The sequence below is a fragment of the Cucurbita pepo genome, chromosome 19 (genome assembly GCF_057944985.1).
Source record: "Cucurbita pepo subsp. pepo isolate OVF chromosome 19, ASM5794498v1, whole genome shotgun sequence".
NCBI classification, from domain to species: Eukaryota; Viridiplantae; Streptophyta; class Magnoliopsida; order Cucurbitales; family Cucurbitaceae; genus Cucurbita; species Cucurbita pepo.
The window spans coordinates 1,839,592-1,847,486 of record NC_141816.1 but is presented as its reverse complement, the minus strand read 5'-3'; positions in this window follow the sequence as shown (position 1 = coordinate 1,847,486).

The window sequence follows — 7,895 nt, the reverse complement described above, 5'->3', positions numbered from 1 at the left end:
TCGGATTGGAGAGATGTTTTGTAAGCTACCCTTTATATAAGTAAAGATGTCCACTTTACCTCTCGACTATGTCCCGACATTGAATAGATTCTCCATTTAGATTAAGGTGTACATGGGCCGAGCCAGGTCCCGTTTAAAATAAGATTGTACATGTTGAGATGGGATTGAGGGAATGTTTTATATCAACTTCAAAATGAATTCTAGGTTGAATTAGTAACCAACTCAACTAAACTCATTGTTAAAAAAAAATTAAAATTTTTAAATTGTTTTTAATTATTTGGAATCATTTAATACAATCTTACATAAAAATATTAAAAATTAACAGACAAAACAAATCAATCTATAATCATTCAAACGCCCAAATTCTTGATCATAATTATAGAAATGTAACCTCGTAATATAGTTCAATATTGTCGTAATACTGAAGATTAATAAACATAAGTACTTTTTGAATAATTTTTACTAAGTAAAATGGAGTATTAGATCTCGAAATTCAAAATCAATAAAAATAATTAGTTTAATAAATTTAAAAGTAATAATAGATTCCGCTCAATATAAATATATTTTCAATCCATACATATATAATTTTTGTTATATTAAACGGAACAGTTCCGGATCGCAGCGGTGGAGACAGTTGTCGGCCATCTCTCGAGATCGGAACCGCCACTCCGGCAAGAGATCATTCAATTCATGCTCGACGCCAAATCGCACGGCTTTAGCATGTGGAAAGTCCGAGCAAATTGGTACAGAATCATCAACGTAGCCACCACGGTGATCGTCGCCGTGAAATGGGTCGACGACACCCGATCGTGGCGGAATCTGACTTCCACGATTCTCGTCCACACGCTTCTAGTGATTCTATCCCATCATTCCAACAGTTTCATTCTACGCTTCGTCACCAGTGCGTGGAACTACAAATTCCGGTCACGGGGGCTTCTCCTGCATTTCGATTCGAAGCTATCGATGTTCGACACCGTCGAAATGGACGAACTGGATGAGGAGTTCGACGGCATGCCGAGCACGAGATCGCCGGAAGTTGTACAGATGAGGTATGATAAGTTGAGAGCAAAAAGAAGTTGTATGGATGAGGTATGATAAGTTGAAAGCAATTGGGGTGCGTGTGCAACACTTATTGGGGGATTTGGCGACTCAAGCCGAGTGCGTGCAGGCATTGGTGACATGGCAAGATCCACACACCACCGGGATTTTCACAGCAATATGCTTTGCAGTGGCGGTAGTCCTATATGTGATGCCATTGAGGATGGTGGCAGTGGCGTGCGAGTTTTATTACCTCCGGCATCCAGATTTTTTAGTCCGGTTGCCGTCTTGTCAACTTCTAGATAAAAGCTATAGTTTTATTCACACGTTTTCTTAAATTTCTTTAGTTGTTTTTTTACTTTTGAATTTAGTTGTATTTTGACTTGAATATCTGAATAACCCTCCCCATTTAAGGGAAGAGCTCATTTTTTGCTGGCCATTTTGGGTGTTAAATTTAGGATAGACTTGTTATTTAAATATGTGAAACTGAATCAAATAACTAACATCGGGTCTTAAGCAACTATTTCTCTCTCTTTTTATTTTCAGTTAATTTTTTTCGAAGAAGTTTTCCTTCGGCCGGTTTTTACTCCGTTAACGTTTTCATCTTGGCAGAAGTCAACAAGTGGTATCAGAGTCTGGTTTATTCCACCAGTTGTATATCATTGCGGAGGAGCCAACTTTATCAACAGTCAAGTTGAATAGCTTAAGTGGTTAGAGTGTCACTTAACAACACACAGGTCTTAGGTTTAAGTAAAAGAAAATGCAAAGCGAACAACACACAGGTCTTAGGTTTAAGTAGAAGAAAATGCAAAGCGCGAGAAAGAGGGGGGATCGAAAGAAGGAGTCGATCGATGGCGGGCCCATGTGGCTCGAACCGAGGAGGAAGACGACTGATGGCGGGCCAATCCAGTGCTCGAACTGCTGGAGAACCGGGCCAATCCAGTGCTTGAACTGCGGGAAGAAGGACCACCTGCTGGAGGTAAGAAGCCATGGAAATCTCGCGAGCGCACGCGCGAGAAAGAGGGGGATCAAAAGAAGGAGTCGACTGATGGTGGGCCAATCCAGTGCTCGAACTGCGGGAAGAAGGGACACCTGAGCAAGAACTGCTGGAGAACAAAGAGAAGGCCCATGTGGCTCGATTCGAGGAGGAAGAGCCAGCTCTTTTCATGGCAAGTGCATCGGTCTTATCCGACGTCCCCAACTTCCCATGGAGGTGGAGGTAATCAACGATGGCGTAACTGCTCCTCCAGTGCGCGTTAAACTCGAGGAAGATCTCCAGTTGGGGAGCCAATTCAACTGAAGGAGGAGCGAGTGTTCGCTCAGATCGGCGAGAGGGACGAGGAGCATGAGCACCGACGATGGGTCCTCGACACAGGGACAACAAACCATATGACCGCGGATAAATCCGCGTTCTTCGAGCTCGACTCGGCGATTCGCGGGCCGGAGGCGAGCACCGCAAGCTAACCGACGTCTACTTCATCTCAAGGCTCAAGGCTAACCTTGTGAGCCTGGGTCAACACAATGAGGCCGGCTGCTTGGGTCCTCGACACAGGGACAACAAACCATATGACCGCGGATAAATCTGCGTTCTTCGAGCTCGACTCGGCGATTCGCGGGCCGGAGGCGAGCACCGCAAGCTAACCGACGTCTACTTCATCTCAAGGCTCAAGGCTAACCTTGTGAGCCTGGGTCAACACAATGAGGCCGGCTGCTTCATTTCCTTCAAGTGCGGGCTACTCAAAATCTGCGATGATCGACGATGGCTGCTCACGCAAGTTTGGCGCACGGCAAAATGCCTTTACATCCTAGAGTTGGAGATAGAGCAACCGGTTAGCCTCTTGGTTAGGACCGAAGAAGAGGTATGGGAACCTAAACTTTCCTGCTCTAGAAAAACTACACGAGGAGATGGTGCACGGTTTCCTGGCAATCAAAGGCGTGAATAAGCTGTGCGACGGGTGCCTCATCGGCAAACAGAGGCGCACCCACTTTCGTCTCGAACATTCTACCGCGCCGGTGAGTCGTTGGAGCTTGTGCACAGCGATATCTGTGGGCCCATCAAGCCGGCGACCCTAGGCGGCAAGACCCTCTTCCTCCTGCTGGTCGATGACAAAAGCCGCTTCATGTGGCTGATCCGGTTGCAAGCGAAAAGTGAGGCGACAGAGGCGATTAAGTGCATTCAGGCGCGAGCGGAGGCCGAATGCTGGAAGAAGATGCAAATGCTGCGCACGGACCGAGGTAGAGAATTCACCTCAGCGAGCTTCAGTAAGTACTGCGACGAGCTCGGCATGCAGCAGCAACTAACGGCGCCCTACTCCCCCCAGCAGAACTAGGTGGTGGAAGGCCAAATTCAGACCATCATCAAGACAGCGAGGTCTTTGCAGATGACGGCCGGGATGCCTAGGAGATTCTGGGGTGAGGCGGTAATGACGGCCGTCTATCTCCTCAATCGGTCTCCAACGCGAAGACGCCACATGAGGCCTAGTACAACAAAAAGCCAGCAGTACATCATTTTTTAGTGTTCGGCTGCGTCACATACATGAAGGTAGCGCGTTCCCACCTCGCCAAGCTCAATCCCAGGGGGCTGAAGGTCGTTTTCATCGGCTACGAAATTGGGAGCAAGGCGTACAGATTTTATGATCCTACGGGGGACGAGCCCACGTGTCTCTCGACGTCATCTTCGACGAAAGCACTTTCTGGCAGTGGAACTACGTGATTGAGGCAGACCACAATCCAAATCAATTCACGGTGGAGTACCTCGTCACCGAGCCGGAAGAAGGAGGAGCACAACATCAAGAACCGTCACCGTCGCCAACAGCTGCACCCCTTGAACCAGTGGAGTTTGCAACACCACGGACTGCGGATTCAACGCTGGATGCCGATCACGATGATGATCTGGTGGCCAAGTACCGAAGGATGGACGACCTAGTGGGAAGAGGTGAACACCTGAACTGACGGCATGCGTGTTGGGTTTTTATGTCCTAAAACTCATAGTTGGTAAACAAAAACATATTCTATAAAGTTATTATTGACGTTTATTCAGTAAAGATCGTTATTGAATAAAGTGAATTTTACGATCATTAATCTAAATCCAATAAACTAAGAATACTTTGGCTATAGTATGATTACTTGAACTATATGGTAGAGACATAAGAGTGGATCAAGTTCAAGTATAAAGTCAAAATGATCTATAGTACATGGATAAGGCTGAGTACCTTATCCTGGGGACACTACGGATGCGGCCCACTTTTGTATATGATATAAATAATGTGATCACTAAATTGTACATGTCGAGATATGTGAGTGGGGGCGTCCTATGCAATGAATATTGCATAAGATCGGACCATGAAGAAAATCACTCACTTTATAATGTCGTTCATTGTTGAGACTAATTTTTTCATTCGATGACCTAGATAACTCGATCTTAATTTTGAGGTAACTATGAACTCTTGTTTATTCAAAATTATCCTTAGATTTGCATGGGTGAGAGTGGCCCGAGTTCGCCAACTCAATAAGCCTTCCATTTCAAGGGTAAGACTGGGTGAATAGTTTGGGACATAGGGTGCAAGATAGAATTCACTCCTACCGCTTTTAGGGATAGTAGAGAGGTTGTTCCCTTAAGTACTGACTCCAAGTCTTGAACAAGGGGCCCCACCCTCTCATTGGCTAGAGAGGGATTCGGTTTGGTGGTTGGACCACAAACCAATTGTTCATTAGAGGATCAGTGGGACTTAAGGAACAAGAAGTAACTTTAGGGGTAAAAACGGTAAATTGACCCAGCTCTAGTTACGAACAATCTGTGAAGGATCGACTTACTAATCATGGTTATATCAAATGGACAGAATATATCTATAGTGAGGGGAGTGCAACTACTAGTCTATAGTGGAGTGTCCTAGTAGTTAACGAATGTTGGTTAAAAGGTTAATGAGTTAAGTTTGTTAATCTCGAATCGTTGGAGCCCATGATATGTAGGTCCATTAGATCCCCTTGCTAGCTCATATCGGACTAAACCTTAGAATAGTGTGGCGAGTGAGTTTGAAGTGTTCGAACTCAAATTAAGGAATATGCGCTAAATATATACGATATATTTAACCCTATTTTGATTTAATGAGAGAAAGAGATATTTAAATAAGATTTAAATATTTTAGTTATGAATAGGGATTCATAATCAATATGTTCCAGAATTGAATGAGATTGACATTTCATTTAATGTTAAATATTAATTAAATTGTTTAATTAATCATTTAATATTATTTTGATTTGAAATTAATTATTTAAATTAATTGTTGAATTAAAATAGAGAAAGCCAAAATGTTGACTTTCATGGAAAAATCCATGTTTGAGTCCGTGGAATACTAAGTGTCAATATATGGTTTTGCATGTTTCCCCATAATTCCACAAATTTGAGTGGAATTTTGAGTGTCAAAATTTGGTTTGACCAAACTTGCATGTTCCAAATAAACTCTACAAATTTGAGTGTCAAAATTTGGTTAATTCAACCTTGCATGCTTGCCACACAATCCCACAAATTTGAGTGAAATTTTGAGTGTCAAAATTATGTAATCTCGAATTTGCATGAACATGCAAATATGACTCTATAAATAGAGTGATCAAGGTACATGAAAAGAATGCTTGAAAAACTTTGAGAAATTCTCTCAAAACTCTCTCTTTTCATATATTAAATTTCTATCAAGTTTAGTCACTCACCGGATTCCACAATCTCGTTCTAAGGCCGGAGAATAGTAGGGAAGACACTAGTGGTGATTCGAAACCGGTTCGTGGGAAAAAGAAATTTGAACTACAAAATGTTAGTATTCAAACTCATTAACTTTTAATGCTTTTGAACATGCTATCTAATTTACTATAATTGATGTACTTAGAGTGCCTAAGATCCAAATTGCTTCCGCATGTGTTATATTAACACCATCAACGCGAACTCGAACAAGAGGTGGCCGAACTGCATGCCATCAGCGCAGATAAATCGAACACCTTCGCTGAAGAAAAAAGGAAACCGTGCTGCCTGAAGGCAATGCAGGAGGAGATGACATCCATCACCAAGAACCAGACATGGAGTCTGGAGGACATGCCGCCGGGACACCGAGCCATAGGGTTCAAATGGGTCTTCAAACTGAAGCGTAACGAAAAGGGAGAAGTTGTGACATACAAGGTGCGTCTAGTGGCGAAGGGCTACGTCCAGAAGTAAGGAGTGGATTTCGAGGAGGTATTCGCGCCGGTGGCAAGGCTGGAATTTGTCCGCCTATTGCTGGCAATCGCGACACATAATTCTTGGGAAGTTCACCACATGGACGTGAAATCCGCGTTCCTAAACGGAGAGCTGAAGGAGACCGTCTATGTTCGACAACCATCGGGCTTCCTGGACAACGACAACCCTAACAAGGTATTGCGCCTGCACAAGGCACTCTATGGGCTTTGGCAAGCATCACGAGCCTAGAGCGCAAAGCTCGATAGTACTCTACTGTCGCTGAAGTTCAAGCGCTGTGCCTCTGAGCATGACATGTACACGCACGGCCACGACGAGCAACGACTGATCGTGGGAGTGTACGTCGACGACCTCATAATCACTGGAGGCGACATGGAAGTCTTCGGAAGATTCAAGAGGGAGATGTCAAAGAACTTTAAGATGAGCGACCTCGGCGTGCTCAGCTACTACCTCGGCATCGAAGTGCAACAGAGTACTATCGGCATCACCATCTGCCAAAGTGCGTACGCGAAGAAGCTGCTGGACACAACTGGGCTTGCGGACAGTAACCCTACAAGGACACCAATGGAGGGCCAGCTCCAGCTAAGGAAGGCTGGCACTACGACGACAGTCAACGCCACCAATTACCACAGTATTTTCGAGAGCCTGTGCTATCTGGTAAACACACGCCCTAACCTTGCTTACTCAGTTGGATACGTGAGTAGATTCATGGAAGCACCTAGGAAGGAGCATCCCTTGGCTGTCAAGCGCATCCTACGCTATGTGGCTGGAACTAGGGGCTGAGGTGTGAGATACTGCGCAGGGAGAGGAAAGGAGAAGCTTGAGTTGGTCGGCTATAGTGATAGTGACATGGCCGGTGACGTTGATGATCGTAAGAGTACCAGTGGGATGATTTACTTCCTCTCAGGCGCGCGCGATCTGCTGGCAATCAACAAAACAAAAGGTAGTTGCTTTGTCTTCCTGCGAAGCAGAATATATCGCCGCTTCGACGGCGGCAACACAGGGGGTCTGGCTTGCGCGACTGATGGAAGAACTCATCGGAAGAGAAAGCGATCTACCAATGCTATACGTGGACAACAAAGCTACGATCTCCCTGATAAAAAATCCAGTTTTGCACGACCGGAGCAAGAACATAGAAATCAGATTCAGCTACATCTGAGAATGTGCAGATCGAAAGCTCATCAAGATTGATTTCATCCGAACAGAGGAACAACTTGGAGACATTTTCACCAAGTCCCTGGCGCGGGTAAAATTTGAAGAACTACGCTCAAAGATCGGAGTTCAAATAATAAGGTAGATATACCACAGCTATTATGAGGAGATTGTTATTTAACTCACACGTTTCCTTACATTTCGTGAGTTGTTTTTTGCTGGCCATTTTGGCCAATTTTGGGCGAAAGTTTTGTGTCACTCCTACGGATAAATTTAGGATAGGTTTGTTATTTAAACATGTGAAACTGAATCAAATAACTAATTTTTTCTTCGAAGAAGTTTTCGTTCCGCCGGCTTGTACTCCGTCGACGTTTTCCTCTCAATTGCCAGAAGTCAACATCAACTTCTTTAAAAGGCTTCCGTGTTTATCAGGCCGATTAATATAGGCTGTGGACGAAACTACATAAGGAAATTTTTTTTCACTTTG